This window comes from Anas platyrhynchos, chromosome Z (assembly GCF_047663525.1).
Source record: "Anas platyrhynchos isolate ZD024472 breed Pekin duck chromosome Z, IASCAAS_PekinDuck_T2T, whole genome shotgun sequence".
NCBI classification, from domain to species: Eukaryota; Metazoa; Chordata; class Aves; order Anseriformes; family Anatidae; genus Anas; species Anas platyrhynchos.
The window spans coordinates 66,315,966-66,333,359 of NC_092621.1; the positions used below are offsets into that span (position 1 = coordinate 66,315,966).

At 38.2% G+C, this 17,394-nt stretch overlaps 1 long non-coding RNA gene across 1 annotated transcript; it reads left to right on the top strand.

Moving 5' to 3' along the window:
• Positions 1 to 7,039: 7,039 nt before the first annotated feature.
• On the top strand, positions 7,040 to 8,944 carry LOC140000759 (uncharacterized). Its single transcript, XR_011805958.1, has 2 exons — positions 7,040 to 7,163; positions 7,937 to 8,944. It is a non-coding gene; the product is annotated as an uncharacterized lncRNA (long non-coding RNA).
• The last annotated feature ends 8,450 nt before the right edge of the window (positions 8,945 to 17,394 follow it).

Consider the following 17,394-nt stretch of genomic DNA (forward strand, 5'->3'; position numbering starts at 1 on the left):
AGAGAGAAGTATTTGTCAGGGCAGTTCTTATTAATGGCAATAGGCAGAACTTTCTACATTAAAACTTCAATAGTTCATTGCCTTGAGCATCAGCTAATTCATGTTTCAGATTCTCAGATTTATACAGAATAATTTAGCATCTATTGCTTCCAGTCATGCCTCTTTAGCTCCTATTTTGTCTTCTTTAATCAAACGTGAAACTTTTCATAAATGTCATTTCTGTCTTTGAATGACCTTGACCTTACCATTTTATTATCAGGTTTGCCATAGTTGCACAGAGCTGATCACGAAGTATTAAACTCACATTTGTAGGGAAAACACCAAAGGGGCATCTGAGCTGACAGTTTACACACTAACATTTCCCTCTGACACATGAAATGATAGAACTTGGAAAATCATTTGGCCATGCCTTCAGCTCTAAATTGGCTCAGTTTCATTCATGTCAACAGAACTAGTTAGAATAGCCTAGTTAGCAGAGAAGTTTTCTTAATAAAATGAGGATAATCTTTATAAAAAGAAATGAAGAGCCCCAGAAAAAAAACTTTTCATTAAAGGGTGGGTGTATGTTGTACCCTTCCTTCCCACTTGTACCCATTCTGTGACCTTCTGTTAAGTACATGTATCTAGATACCTACACATTGCTCATGAAACGAAGTCTGACCCTACTGACTGTGATGTGAAACCTCTCAGTGGAAAAACAAGAAAATATGCTTTTCCCATCTGTTGGTGAAAAAGCCTCTGGTTGCCAGAGACAGAAGAAAGTAATCTCACTTTAGCGACTCGTTTGGTTTCTTGTTCCCTTAATTGCCCCTTGTCCTCCCACTAGCAGAGAATTCTGAAGAAGCAGACTCAGGATTTGAGGTACTTTCATGATTGTGGATGAATATTAAACAGGTTGAGTATATTAAATCTGCACAGTAGTAAAGGGGAAAAACACCACCACAATCAACAAATGAAAAAACAAAACCAAATAATCACAACAAAACCAAAGAACCACCACAACAACAAAACAAACAACACCCCCCCCCCCCAACCCACACACAACCAATTGGCAGATTCTCTTGTGCTCTCCCACCAGTGAAAACTGCACATGCAAGGAGTTGTGCCTTTCAACTTACACATTCTGACAAATCTTTTTCTGTTGGTGTGCCCCACTCTTTTTCTGTGAGAGAAAGTTACAAAACCTTGCAGCATGTTTTGATGAAGGAATTAAGAAAGAGAAATAAAAATGCACTAATGGCAGGCTGAATTAATTTCCCCATGAAAGTCTGGCATATACTTGTGACACACGATAGTAATTGCTGAGCACTGCAGCAACTTTCCCCTCTGTTTGCAACCCATTCCATTTTTTATTAGTTTGTCCCAAGTATGGGGGAAATGAAAGCAGCTAATTCATTTTCATAAAAGAAAAAACAAACAAACAAACAAAGACCATAAAACCCAAACACATCCACCCCAACACCATAAGCTTTTCAGCTCTAATTCAGTGTTCAACAAAATATGAAGTCACATTGAAGTCATTTGTCACACATCTCAATAGCTTGAGTTACACAAAGACAGACTTGCAGGTGGATAATATGCCTGATTACCTAAAGTGAGCATGGAGCTGGCTTTGTATGAACAAGATGTTCTAATTTTGTAAATGGTATTCTGGAAAAAATGAACCAGCTTCTATGCAAGAGAAGTTGTAATATAATTGCACATGCAAAATGGGCCTAATCATGCCTTCACACTCCATTACCCAGAGCAAAAGCATTTCTCCTGTACTTCTCTAGCCCCTCAGCCTACTTTTAATAAGGCAGCCTTCTGTTCATAGTACTGTTTTTATTTAACAGTTAATCTGCGAAATGTTTTTAAAGCTCTTACTCTTCATATCAGCTAATTGCTGCTAGCTGATGGACTGCACTGTCAGTTGCAGAGCAAGTCTTATTATGTTTTTATAGCTCTGAATATCAGTTAGCAGGCCTTAGCAATTCTTTATTTCTTCTCCGGCAAATTGTTGCTACACTGGACTATAAATGCTATTTGGAGCAGAAGATCACTCCATCTGTTAATCAGTGTTCAATAATGCTAGACTTGAAGGTAGTCTTTTGTTTTCATTACAGTGTCAGCATCTTCAAGGTGATATTCAACTTCTTTTCTAATTTGGGCAACAGATGTCATATATTTAGATCTGCTGTTTCCTATTCTCAGTTTGCATGATAATGTCATTGTCTATGTTGCATAGTTGTTACTGCTCTCCTTTCTCACTCATTTAAGTGTTTTAGAATCTCATCTTTAGTAGGTCTTGCATTGGTTTTACTTTCTTTTCCCTTCTTCTTATGTGTCATATAGAAAAGGTTTGATCATGATTGGAATTTTGTATAGACTGTAATCAATGAGCTCATTGTAGCTGAAATTTCTGAAATTTTAAACATGTTCCTCAGTACTGTCCTGTAGTGCCAATTCAATGTAAATTCATATGTATACAATTCATCATATACTTGTTTACATAATTTTTATTCAGTTGTAAAATAGCTCTCCATATCAAATGCTGTGAATAGTAATGACGAGTTTTTTGTTGTTGTTGCTGTTTTTTTTTTTTTTTTTTTTTTTTTTTTAAATTGCCATTTTCTGATGTGATCTTGGTATCAGCTGCCCTTTTTGTGTAACTTATGACTGATTCATGACTGAATTATTGTCACTAGGGTACTGAGGAAGCTTTAGTAGCCTGTACCTGATAGATGCATTCTGTTCTCACCCATCTCTCATTAATACATTAATACAATCAGTCGAGCACAGTCAAGTTTGTGTGGTACTCTGCTTTTGGTGAACCTAAGAACCATGTGATAGATTACATAAGATGATTTACTGTATGCAAACGTGACGCCCATCTACAAGAAGGGCTGGAGGGTAGACCCAGGAAACTACAGGCCTGTCAGTTTGACCTCAGTGCCAAGCAAACTCATGAAGCAGATTATCTTGAGGGTCATCACGCGGCACTTGCAGGGCAAGCAGGCGATCAGGCCCAGTCAGCATGAGTTTATGAAAGGCAGGTCCTGCTTGACAAACCTGATCTCCTTCTATGACAAAGTGATGTGCTTAGTGGATGAGGGAAAGGCTGTGGATGTGGTCTACATTGACTTCAGCAAGGCTTTTGACACTGTTTCCCACAGCATTCTCCTCAAGAAACTGGCTGCTCATGGCTTGGACTGCCGCACGCTTCGTTGGGTTAAAAACTGGCTGGATAGCCGGGCCCAAGGAGTTGTGGTGAATGGAATCAAATCCAGTTGGAGGCTAGTCACTAGTGGTGTTCCCCAGGGCTCGGTACTGGGGCCAGTCCTCTTTAATATCCTTATCGATGATGAGGGGATCGAGTGCACCCTCAGTAAGTTCGCAGATGACACCAAGTTAGGTGCATGTGTCAATCTGCTCGAGGGTAGAAAGGCTCTGTAGGAGGATCTGGATAGGCTGTACCGATGGGCTGAGGCCAACTGTATGAAGTTTAACAAGGCCAAGTGCTGGGTCCTGCAGCTGGGGTGCAATAACCACAAGCAGAACTACAGGCTGGGGAATGAGTAGTTGGAAAGCTGCCTGGCGGAGAAGGACCTGGGAGCTGGTTGATAGGTGGCCGAATATGAGCCAGAAGTGTGCTCAGGTGGCCAAGAAGGCCAACAGCATCCTGCCTTGTATCAGAAGCAGTGTGGCCAGCAGGTCTAGGGAAGCGATTGTCCTCCTGTACTTGGCTCTGGTGAGGCCGCACCTCGAGTACTGTGTTCAGTTTTGGGCCCCTCGCTACAAGAAGGACATTGAGGTGGAAGAATCCAGAGAAGGGCAACAAAGCTGGTGAAGGGCCTGGAGAACAAGTCCTACGAGGAGCGGCTGAGGGAGGTGGGCTTGTTCAGCCTGGAGAAAAGGAGGCTCAAGGGCGACCTTATCGCTCTTTATAAGTACATTGAAGAAGGCTGTAGCGAGGTGGGGGTTGGTCTATTCTCCCACGTGCCTGGCGACAGGACAAGGGAGAATGGGCTAAAGTTGCACCAGGGGTGTTTTAGGTTGGATATTAGGAAGAACTTCTTTACTGAGAGGGTTGTGAGGCATTGGAATGGGGCTGCCCAGGAAAGTGGTAGAGTCACCATCCCTGGAGGTCTTTAAAAGACGTTTAGATGTAGAGCTTAGTGATATGGTTTAGTGGAGGACTTGTTAGTGTTAGGTCAGAGGTTGTACTCGATGATCTTCTTCAGGTCTCTTCCAACCTAGACAATTCTGTGATTCTGTGGTATATATTACAATGTGCCGAATTCCTGTCCTGTGCCATTTTTACTTTAGTTTAATTCCATTGATTTTGCACTTATTCTTGATACATATCTAAATGAGAATAAAATGATTCCCCTAGTCACTGTAGCATATATTTCTTTTATCTGGTATACATTGCAATTATATTTTAAACTTATTGATTGCTGAATAACATGTGAATAACAAACACACGGTGTGTGTAATATTGGTAGTACTGTATTCTATTACCACTATTTAAAGGACAGTGTACCAGGGCCAACTCCTGTTAGCTTAAGGCAGGAACATATTCATCCTATTCTTTTATGCACAGATGAGATTTTTATTATTTTTTTCCCCCTTTGGCAAGATCAAGAAAGGACTAGATGGACTAACAATCTTCCATTTAACGTTGGCTATATTTGGCCCAGATTAAGGGTTTCCAGTATCTTGATATCTGGTCATAGGAAGCATGAAAACATGCAGAGAGCCGTTTCTGGAGGAAGTTAGATTTTTTTTTTTTATTTTTCTGCTCATGTAATGGTACCCAGTATAAACTGCTGGAATTCTAGGTGATCTCTTAAGGAGATATCATCTGGTTTGGTCAGTAAGCCTGGGGAGAGAAAATGTACCCAAAAACTCTAGAATGGTTGTGCTTGTGCTGTTAAGGATGAAAACATATATTGTACTAATACAGAGTGCCTTAGAAATTTGTTATACAAAAAAGCATTGATTAGTATTCAATGCTTTCAGAAAACATGTAGCTATCCTTTCTTTCCTTCCTTCCTTCCTTCCTTTCCTTCCTTCCTTCCTTCCTTCCTTCCTTCCTTCCTTCCTTCCTTCCTTCCTTCCTTCCTTCCTTCCTTCCTTCCTTCCTTCCTTCCTTCCTTCCTTCCTTCCTTCCTTCCTTCCTTCCTTCCTTCCTTCCTTCCTTCCTTCCTTCCTTCCTTCCTTCCTTCCTTCCTTCCTTCCTTCCTTCCTTCCTTCCTTCCTTCCTTCCTTCCTTCCTTCCTTCCTTCCTTCCTTCCTTCCTTCCTTCCTTCCTTCCTTCCTTCCTTCCTCCCTCCCTCCCTCCCTCCCTCCCTTCCTCCCTCCCTCCCTTCTTTCTTCCCTTTCTCCTTTCCCACTCCCTCCCTCTCTCCCTCTCTCCCTTCCTTCCATTCTCTTCCTTCTTTTCTTCCTTCTTTCAATGCATACAGTGAGGTAAAAAGATTTACGTAAGTTTTTTTAAGAATGTTTATCTATCTCATGGATTTCTCTTAAATAATTGTAAAAGAGTGTTCATTCAAATGCTAAATGAAATACTAATTAATAATAGCTGGGAAGTGTACAGAAAGTCATATATGGCTTGTCTTCAGCACAGTTAAACAGCTTCTGTTAAAGGTCTGTATAAACAATCTCATAGGGAGTACTGAAAAATGACAGACATCTGAAAGATTAGATTTTAATTTATTCCTATTACTCCATGTATCCTCTGGTGTGTGACAAGGAGAGATACACGTGGTACCATGCTAATCCTGTCTTGGCAGCACTTCCAGTTAGGCAGAGATCTTTACAAATGTTTCCTACTGACTAAATTTGAACTTCTCAAACTCCCTTCCTTTAATAAGAAATCGTATCTAAGAACTTCATTTCACTTTAGCTGATACTGTGTTTTCATAAAAAAAATTAAACATGGTGGGGAATGACTTTACTAAATCTTGTTATGAAATAGCAGTATCTCACAGGTGGCCAAAAAAAGCCATGATGGTGACAGGGATGTCATTGTCTCTCAGGATTCAGCATAATGAAATAACACAGATTAAATAAAATTAATGTTTTCTCTTTGTGTATTGCTATTGCGTATGTCTCCTGTTTTCGTGCTAGGGTAGCAGTTTGCATTACTACTGCTAGAATCTGTAGAACATATCAGAAAAAAAAATCATTAAAGATTAGAGAATATTAACAGCAATCTTTGTGAAACTCACTGACATCTTTTTCAGCATTTTCAGAAAGAAAACTTTCTGGAACCTGTTTAATCTCCACTGGTATGCTTAAAATTTTGCTTATATCATCCCGCTTTTATTCAGTGCTCTGAAGTTCAGTGTTCCTATATATATATATTGTCTTTCTGGACCAAGGCTTTGTGTACTTTGGGTATTTTGATCTTGGGCAGTCCTTTGAGAAGCTGGGTATGTGGGCTGTGGACCAACTCCAACTCAACAAGTGGGGCACAAGTGTGTCGGGGGGAAAGTCGTCTGGGCTGATTAACAGGGCTTAAAACTAGGTTTGATGGGGGAAGGGAAGGGAGCTGAAAGTGAGAGAGAAGGGCTGGAGGAAGTTGTCACTGATGTCACTGTTGGAGATAGTAGGGAAAAACCTCTGAGTTGTCCCACAGGATTGTCTGAGGGCTCAGAGAAGGTAATGATCCCGATACCCCATCCGGAATCTTCTTCTTGCATCCCTCCAGGGGTAACTGTGCCTGCTGCCTAAACTACCTGTATACCAATGCACGAAGCATGGGAAATAACCAGGATGAGCTCGAGATCTGTGTTCAGTCACAGGGCCATGATCTCGTTGTGATCACAGAGACATGGTGCGACAGCTCACACGACTGGAACGCTGTCATGGAGGGCTATATTGTTGTTAGGAAAGACAGGCTGGGGAAGCAAAGGGGTGGGGTTGCCCTTTATGTGAGGGAGCAATTAGAGTGTACCCAGCTCCACCTGGGGGAGGGTGATGGACAAGTGGAGAGTTTGTGGGTGAGAATTAAGGGGTGGGCTGGTATGGGGAACACTGTTGTGGGGGTGTACTATAGGTCACCAGATGAGGAGGAGGGGGTCGATGAGGCCTTCTACAAGCAGCTGGTAGTAGCCTCATGATCCTGGGTGCTGGTTCTCATGGGGGACTTCAATTATCCAGACATCTGTTGGGTAAGCAACTCGGCCAGGCATGCGCAGTCCAAAAGGTTCCTACAATACATTGAAGATAATTTTCTGACAGAGGTGGTGGAGGAGCCGATGAGGTGGGGTAGTGCTCCTGGACCTTGTCCTTAACAACAGGGGTGGGCTTGTTAGGGATGTGAAGGTTGGGGGCAGCTTGGGATGCAGTGACCATGAGATGGTGGAGTTCCAGATGGAACTTGGTGGAAGAAGTAAGGCTAAAAGCAGGATTGTTACCCTGGACTTTTGGAGAGCCAGCTTTGACCTCTTCCAGGACCTGCTTGGGAGTATCTCATGGGCTAGGTTGCTAGAAGGCAAGGGTGCTTGTGAGAGCTAGGCAACATTTAAACAGCACTTCTTCCAAGCTCAGGATCGGTGCATCCCTAAGAGTAGGAAATTGGGGAAGGGGGGCAGGAAATCTGCGTGGATGAGCAAGGAGCTCATCGACAAGATCAAAAGAAAGAGGAAGGTCTATGAAATGTGAAAAAAGGGCCTGTCCTTTTGGGAGGAATATAGAAGTGTTGTCAGCGCCTGCAGGGACACAATGAGGAAGGCTAAAGCCCACCTAGAGATGAGGCTTGCAAAGGAGATAAAGGATAATAAAAAAGGTTATTTTTAAGTATGTAAACAGTAACAGGAAGACTAGGGATCATGTGGGTCCCTTTCTGAATGTGGAGGGTGTCCTGGTAATGGGAGACACTGAGAAGGTGGAGATACTGAATGCTTTCTTTGCTTCAGTCTTTGTTTTATTGACTCTCCCCCAGAACTCCTCAACCCTGGAGGGAGAAGAAAAGGTCTGGGAAATGGAGGGCTGCCCCCTGATTGACAAGAGAGTGGTTCGTGAGTGTCTGACTGGGATCAATGCACACAAATCCATGGGCCCTGACAGGATGCATCCACGTGTGCTAAGGGAGTTGGTAGAGGTGATCACTGCCACTTTCCATCATCTTTGAAAGATCCTGGAGAACAGGAGAGGTGCTGTAAGACTGGAGAATAGCCAGTGTCACTCCAGTCTTCAAGAAAGGCAAGAAGGAGGATCTGGGAAACTACAGGCCAGTCAGTCTCACCTCTGTCCCTGCAAAGGTGTTAGAACAGCTTGTTCTGGATGCCATCTCCAAGCAACTAGAAGAGAAGAAGGTTATGAGGAGTAGTCAGCATGGATTCACCAAAGGGAAGTTGTGCTTGACCAACCTCATTGCCTTCTATGGTGGCATCACCAGCTGAGTAGATGGGGGGAGAGATATCATTGGACCCAATGATCTCTTAAGGTCCCTTCCAACCCCTACAATTCTGTGATTCTGTGATATATTGTCTGTGGTTAATATGACCCTAAAACTATTGTAGGTGTCTTAAAAGTAGCCAAGAGACTCTGTGGTAACAGAACTTCCATCAAGTAAAGTTACCCTAGTGAAAGGATATAAACAAATGTGACAATCCTAAACTTCCCCACTTACCTCCTTCCAAAAAAATTATGTTGTTCATCATTTATGTGAAAACAAAATAACAAATTGAATAAGCATAAAAGGAGGTAAAACATGCATTGCAACTCTGAACTTTCTGTTATATGGCCTCCCAATTGTAATGGGAGGCACAGTGTTAATGTGACTACTCTAGCAGCACTATCCAGAGGCTGCAAATAGAGGGAGGTCTGGAGTTCTCAAGACCTTCTGAGTGAATGCTCCCTAAGAGTCAGCAGCCAATGAATTGCAGAAATATGGACTGCATTTTTCTTAAATATTTTCCTTTGGATTTCCCTTGGGAAAAAACAAAAACAACAACAACAAAAAAACCATCCAGTTCCACAAACCTTTTCCTGAAGCTGTAACCTTGCTTTCTAAGAGCTAAACAAGCCTCAGCCTAAGAAGCTCATCTTTTATAGGACCTATGTTCCTTTAAAGTATGTCAGATATCATCAGCTCTAACAATGCCCTGCTATATGGCACCTTAACATTTTCTTGGGCAAAGGAACTGCCATCCCACACCAAGCAGGATGAAAATCCAACCTTCGTATTTTTGTGCTAGTGCTTAAATCAGCAGCCTTCCTAGCTACTCTGACTGGGGGATATTGCCTCTCTTTATTCAGCAGCTACCTACCTGTAGTATAGGAGGTAGCTGCTGAAGTTTGGAATTTTGGTACCTAATTTTCCGTGCCAAAATCTGGTAGTTATTTTGGGCCTTTATATATATATATGTAAATACACACACACACACACACACACACACACACACATATAATTATATTTCCTGCACTGCAAAAGAGAAACATATATGGGTGCTCCTTGTGGTTTGCTGTTTTTAAGCTGGCTCTGTTAACTTTCAGACAAGCTGTTCTTCAGGCACTTTTTCATAAATTTTGAGTTACAGTGATTGTCACCATTTTGGTAGGTTCTGTAATCAAGAAATAAGCTCAGTTGATATTATTCATGAAATATCTTGTGTATGTATGTATGTATGCGCAATTAATGTACATGTATCCTTTAATCTGTTCAGCTTGATCCATCTTTCTTTCCTTCCCCCAACCCCAAATATATTTTGCATTATTTATACAATTGTATTTATTGATCCATACACCTCTGATAAGGAGACAGTGATTAAAAGTCTTTCATTTCTATGAAATTCACGTTTCCAAATTTGTATTAGTTATTATTATTACTATTACTATTTTTATTATTATTCAGATGCTCTCTTTCTAACCAACAGCCTTTGAAATTTTTGTTTCTCTTCTTGTGTGTCCATGTGGCTAACCACTTCATGTGATATACAAAGCAAGGATCCATAAAGGATCCATAAATTCTTTTTTCTTTCTTTTTTTTTTTTTTTTTTCTTTCTGGAAAAGAGAAGAATCGGAAGAGTGTAATTTTACCATGCTTTATTCCTAAGGAAGACATTGATATTAATATCAATACATTATTAATACATTATTATTGATATTAATGTATTGTCATTTTAAATGAAATCAAATTGACTAATATAGCCTATAATCTTTTAGATTTTAGATTACATTATTTTAGATTACATACTCCTTTTTTAAGAAATCTTTTCATATACATTTGGTGTTGGAGTCAATGCCTTTTGTTACCCATTTTAAATGCATCACAAAAAAGGGATGCATTGTTATATTGCATTTATTATTTTTATTTTCTGAAGAAATTCTTTATACAGACATTTTTCCTTATTTGGAGTTCACACTGTAAATTGGAGATTTTAATCGTTTTTCTGCAAGATTAAATTAGTTATCGGAAGACCATTTGGATTTTGTCTGTCCTAGGGACTTCCTCTACCAGCATAGATACATTTCCCACAACGTTTGCTGTAGATATATCTTATTTTTAACACTTTCTCTATCATTGATCATCTTTATATATTAAGCTGCAGAGTAACATTCATGAGTTTGTTTTCTCAGGTAATGAATCATTTTCTTTTTTTCTGGTTGTTTTATTATGTATCTTCAATCCAATCTTGGACACATATCAATGAAAGGATTATCATTCACCATAGTTTATCAAGATTCAAGGTTTTTAATAAGAACAGTAGGCACTCATTTTTTTCTCTCCTCATGTTTTAAATACACACCTGCCTACAAAGAAGTAGAATTGTTTTGATGATTTTCAGTGGAGAAAGAGGAATATTTTGTGAATAATGCCCCCAGTTTGAACAATTCGAAGCCCATGTTGATGTTGCTGCTGTCTTTGTATAAAATTTAAGTAATTATATTTGTTTATTCATACTACTACCTACACAGAGGTTTTCTTTACTATCTAATTTTTGTACTGGAGATGGTCTTCATGAAAATTACATTTTTTTCATATTTTAAAACACAGCAAAATACATGGAAACCATGAAACATGAAATAGTGGTATATAAAAATGTTTTCTCTCTCCTGGCAAGCAGTCTTAGTGCTCTGTCTTTAAACATATACCAAAAAGATTATTAACCAATTGAAACAGGAAGATTAGTATGCCCTTCTGTGGATTATGCAAATCACTTCACTCTAATATTTCTTTTGTTCAGAGTAGTGGTGCATATTCTGTAAAATTAATGACAAATAGCCAGAAAGTGTTTATGCAAACTAGGTACTCAAAATCAATAGATTACAGAGGAGCAACCGAGGGAGAAATCAGCCAAGTTTGTTTCTATAACTGCAAAACATTTTACTTGTTTCTGAAATAATTTCATTTTGGTATTATATAAAATGGCTTCATTTGACACCTGATTATGGGAGACTGGGAGACATTTAGGATTTAGTAGCAGTTATACTGCATGTTTGGAGGACAGGAAATAGTTTTAATACACAGATCAGAAGGGAATCCTTTCCCTTTCCTTTCCCTTTCCTTTCCCTTTCCCTTTCCCTTTCCCTTTCCCTTTCCCTTTCCCTTTCCCTTTCCCTTTCCCTTTCCCTTTCCCTTTCCCTTTCCCTTTCCCTTTCCCTTTCCCTTTCCCTTTCCCTTTCCCTTTCCCTTTCCCTTTCCCTTTCCCTTTCCCTTTCCCTTTCCCTTTCCCTTTCCCTTTCCCTTTCCCTTTCCCTTTCCCTTTCCCTTTCCCTTTCCCTTTCCCTTTCCCTTTCCCTTTCCCTTTCCCTTTCCCTTTCCCTTTCCCTTTCCTTTCCTTATCTCTTACAGTCTAACAGCTATCATATGAAAAGAGAAAGAATGGGAAATTCTATGTGAACACATGAAAACACTTTCACTGTGAGGGTGAATGAGCATGGGCACAAGTTGCCCAGAGAGGTTCACCATCCTTGAAGATCTTCAGAGCAGTTTGTGATATGGCTGTTTTGCAATGTTATTTTTTTTATTAAAAATATTTTACATATAAGACAGTACAGAAGTGTCTCTATATGGTATATGACCATGCAAATGCTGAAGTCATTGGAGAAAAAAAATTAGTCTACTTCATCTTGCCAATAAAAGCCAATGATTTTTTTTTCTTTTGCATTCTCTGAAGTTTCCTAAAAGTTCAGCATCTTTCCAATGATAAATATTTCAGTTTTCTGAGGCTACTGGAATGCTGGAATCCACAATTTTCTGCCAAAATTGCAGGAAGGTAAATACCTGCATGATGTAGAAAATGAATACAGAACTCATTTTCAAATAAGATACATATTTAAAAGTAGTATTAGTTCAATCTATTTCATTCAATAACTCAATGATCATGTTGTGTCATTATTATAATGACCTTTTTTTTTTTTTTTTTTTTTTTTTTTTTCCTTCCCAAAAGGAATCATTAACAGTGACTAAATGAGCATTCTGGGTCTTCTGTATATGGATATTTGTGCTATTTTGGGGTGAACAATAGGTTTTTTTATATCTCTTCTGATATAATATTTTTCTCCAAAAGTCTTTAGAAATCTATAAGACTTGCTTTTTCAGTATTGTAATAATCAAATGACAATGTGCCATTGCAGTAGTGTACCATTATCAAATTCTACTTTTATTTCCTTGTGTGATAGCATAGTGAACTTATGAGGTTTTCTGTATTACCAGTAAACTATTTTTGTTATTGAAATTTCCAAGAACACAGTCTTGGCCTAAGCAGCAGGGATGTAACTTTTCATTTTGTTCTTTGGAAAAAGATCTTTCTCATTGTTTTATTGCTACCTGTTTGGTTTTTGTTTGTTTGTTTGTTTGAAAGGCTGAACACCAAAGATTCTCAAAACTGTCTGACATGAACAATTTTCAATAAATAAAATGGTCTTTTTTTTTTTTTTTTTTTTTTTCTAGTTCTCAAATGTTTCCCTCGTTCCCTCTCTCTGTAGTTTTTCTCTTGATAAAATCACACTAGTTCGTTGCTAGTTGGAACTTGAATTTTGACTTTTTTCCTATATGCTCTCTTTATATATGCTTTTCTCAAACTTAATTTTCTCTCTTGTATGAAAGTATAATTATTTGGTCTCTTAAACTTTCTATTATTCTTCTGTGTCAGAGTCATTTGTATCTCCTAGGCTCATTTCTTGGTATAATTTCTTAAAGCCATCTTGTACAATTTCTTCAAGGAATTGCTCTTTCTCCCTTATTCTTTATTCATTTAAATTTTCTCTCCATTAAATGCTATTTGCTGATTTTCTTACCTTAATAAAATAAACCATCTTAAATTTACTTTTCTGTTTTCTTGGTTTCCTTCCATGATCACAAGCTCCTTGATTCCACAGTTGATTTCAATATTATACTTTTAACTAGTTCTTTCCAAGCGATCACAGTTCCATGCAGAAGCTGTCATGTTCTCTTTGGCTTATCTTCCTTCTGATTATGCCAGATGAGCCTGAATTTTGACTACATTCCTCATAATTCTCTTTTTTGGTTTCACTTATATTGAAAGTATTTTGACAGACTGATTTGTCCTTTCTTGTTCCCTGTCACAGATAAGGCTTTCTCTGTCTTTTTTATTCCAGTTCTGAGGCTCTTATAAAGATTTAAATTTTTTCATAGCTACCTGTTACCATTTTCTTTGTCCTCCTAGCTTCTGGAAAACATGTGTGTCCTTAAGTCAGCAACTTTTTATCCAGTGATGTACTTCCCCTTTTATTCTGAGGTGAATTTCACTGTTACCTGTTTGCTTATGGCGTATCATCACATTGTCAGAGCAGCCTGAGCTGGCAACAGCACTTGTGTTCAGATTCTGGGCATATATTCAACTCCTGGATTCTGATCATCCACTAAAGCCATCTGAATTTCAGTATGCCCCACAGCCAAATCCCTGTCAATGTCATTAGTGACCGCAGGATTATGTAGCATGGGAGTTGTCAGAGTGATAGATCAGTCTCTCTAACCTTTGTAAAATCTCAGTCTTGGGTTCTTGAAAAGCAGTATGCTGCCAGTTTGGGTATGCATGGATGGAGGTAGATGCTGCTGTAATTAGACACTGGAATAACTGGTTTAATTTGCCAGACTGTGGGAATACCGAGACAGAGGGATTTGGGATAGAGCTCTTAGAAGCAAACTAGCAAGGCTATACAAAAATAACTATTATATTAGAGCCCCATGACTTACTTCTTCAGTACTCCCATGTGACAAAATGCTTGAACTCAGTAGATTTTCCATTTTTCCATTTTCTGCTTCTATAGACATTCACAATTAATACAATATGTTTTTTTTTAAATTTATTATTATTATTATTATTATTATTTTCCCCATAAGTGTGGACTATTTATAAGCTCTTATATACCCTTAAAATTTCTGTGCAGTATTTTGCATGCTTTATCACTTCTGATGAAATAGCCTCTGCCAGTTGGTTGAATTATGAATCAATATTAGACTTTAAGACAAAGATTATAGAACTTGATTTTTTTTTAATTTTATTTTTTTAAACAAAATCACATTGTAGATTCACTACTCCATCTTCTTGGAGAAGCTGGGCAATCCAGATATGAGATATTGCAGCAGTTATTCTTTATCTGATACAAAAGAAAATCATATTGATTTAAATTTCATTGAAGAAAGGACAAGAATAGTCCATCACTCATACTGATGTTTTTTTTTGCACATTCTGGGCACACAGATGTTGTGCTTAATAATTTTCACAGAACAAGTGCCTTTTGCTTTGCCAGAGCCTTCCTCTTTGTAGAAGTTTCCAGGAGTTAGAGAAGCTGTAGCTGGTCCCAGTACTTTAAATCTGTTAATCCATCCGAGGTGCAAGTTCTTAGTGAGGAACAGACTTAAAAGTATTTTAAAAACTCTAGTGACAATGGATTTGAATACCAAGTTGCACAAAGAAAATTGAAATGATGCTATAGTTGTTATCTTAAATTGTGTGTTAACAAAGCAAAAATACACAGCTAGATCTGCCTAGAATATTAATAATAGGTGTAATAATAGACTATATTTTTCAAAATGGATCAATTAGATGGCAAAGCATAGTTGTAAAACCCTGTCCAGTTTCCAGCCATTCTGCATAATGCATTGACCATAGCAGGTTTTCAGCTGGGTTGAAGCTGACAAGATTTGAATGATTTTCTTAAAAATACTTCCTCTGGGTTTACATTTTAACAAAGCAATATATCATTTACAAGAAATCCAATGTCTTTGGTGTCCTGGGTACTGTTAACTTAAAGCTTATTATACCATGTTCTGCTCATTACTTCCACAGGCTTTTACACAATGTTTTCCAGCTGGTCTCATTATATATCTTCCTACACTATATTTTACTGAACCAGAGCAGTAATTTAAAAAGAACCAAGTATTTGCAATCAAGCCTGGATCATGCCCTCTTAGGGGCAATTTAACTAAAGCTTGTTGAACATGCATTTCTCTCCTGCTTTGCTCTCCTCACTCATAGGTAGCAGCTAGCTATCCTTCCCTGGATATGTGCAGTGCTATGCTGGGTGCCACCATTACTTGTCAGAATTTGAGAAATAAGACAATTTCTGTATAGGAGGCTGGTCTCACGAAAGCTGTTAGAAAACAACTCAAAGAGTTGAATGAGACTCTACAAATATCGAGGTTTCTTTATCAATTCACCTTGTTGCAAAAAGCTCATTCAGGTCTCTCAATGCCACTTAAGCCCAGCTACGTGGGCTCTAAAAAGGCTAGCACTAGCCAAGCCCTGTACGTTGCAATGGCACATGAAATAAGTGCATTTTTATTCATTACCATTTTTATTTAAGTCAGTCAATAAGAAGAAAAGAGGTAAATTAGAACATTTCTAAGATAAGTGGATGGATCAGAAATGCCAAACCCATTTCTGAATGGGTTGATGAGACAGTGATGATGAGACAAAAGATAGGACTGTCAGGCTGTTTTAAAAGTCAGCTGGTGGCTGGAAGAGCCCTTGCTGAAGCAGGCTGTTGAAAACCTATTCTATCATATTGAAAAAAAAAATATATATATATATACATGTATATATATATTGCAGCAAAATTCTTAATTAATACCCTTTTCTCATGGAAACTCTGGCGGTAGCTGCTGCGGTAGCAAAGAGGGAGCTGGAGATGGGCCAAGAGGAAATATCTAACACTCAGTATGCTATATACTGAGAGAAGGGGAAAGAAAATATCACAACCACAGTGTTCTGAAGTGTGCTTTCCTATGGTGAATATATTTTTAGAAAAAAAATTAGGAAGAGTTAGGCTTTCTGTAAAGACAGAAAAGATCTCACATTTAAAAGAGAAATGGAATGCATTACTCACTGTTTTTCTGAAATTAATATTGTTTATTAGTATTCATTACCTATGTAACATGAAAGCATCCTGGGAGCATGGGTTGTGACTGCAATGAATTGATGATATCTATTCTACAGTTATTTAAGAAGGTTTCCTACTTCATTTTCAAAACTGTAACTAGCCTATAGAGATTCACAAAAGTGAGCATGAAGTTCTTCATTTTAGGTGCTGTATAACACTCCTACCATGTAGGTATAGGGCAGAATGACAGCATTTGCATCTTCACTAATAGGCAGACACTTCCATCCCAGTACCTTCAGGTTGAAGTTTGATGGTTCCATTGAACCAGCAATTGTTTTTATTTTTATTATTTATTTATTTATTTTTGTTATGTATGTATGTATGTATTTATGCATGTATTTATTTTAATTTACGGGCAGTGAAGGCAGAAGCCACCATTGCCTTGGAAATGTCAGAGAAACGTTCAGCTGCAGACAGTGCTGATGTGCATCATTCATGAGGCATTGCCTGCTCTACATTTCAAGGAGAGCTGGATGGTAGATTGTGTGTAAAAAACATCCATCACAGAACGATTTCATCTAATGAGTCCAACAGCTTTCAGATATGGTACACTTTGTATCTAATAAACTAAGTAGATATTCTGCTTTTATTGCAGACATGAAGAGTTTTTCTTTTTAATGTACGGAGTGATGAATTGTATATCTTCCCCCACAAGATATCTTTTTTAATATGGCAATATAACCTTCCATACATTTTACACCATGGATATTTTGAAATGGTCTTTAATGTCCCTTTAAAATCATGTTGAAAGTTGCACACACAATTAAGAATTTTTAAGAGGGAAATGAAGGTAACATATTGGTATGTGTGTTGGAAATTGTTTACCTTCTTTTTAGGCTTTGTAATAATAAATAAATAAATAAACAATCACATATTTGGCTAGACTATGACTATAGTCTAGCTATAGAGTACATAAATAATGTAAGTGAAATTTACCATAACAGACTGCTGAATCTTCTGTATGTTGCAATGAAGATTAATTTAAAATAACTGTAGAATTTGGAGTAAACAATTTATTACCAACAAAATTCTACTACAAAATAATTT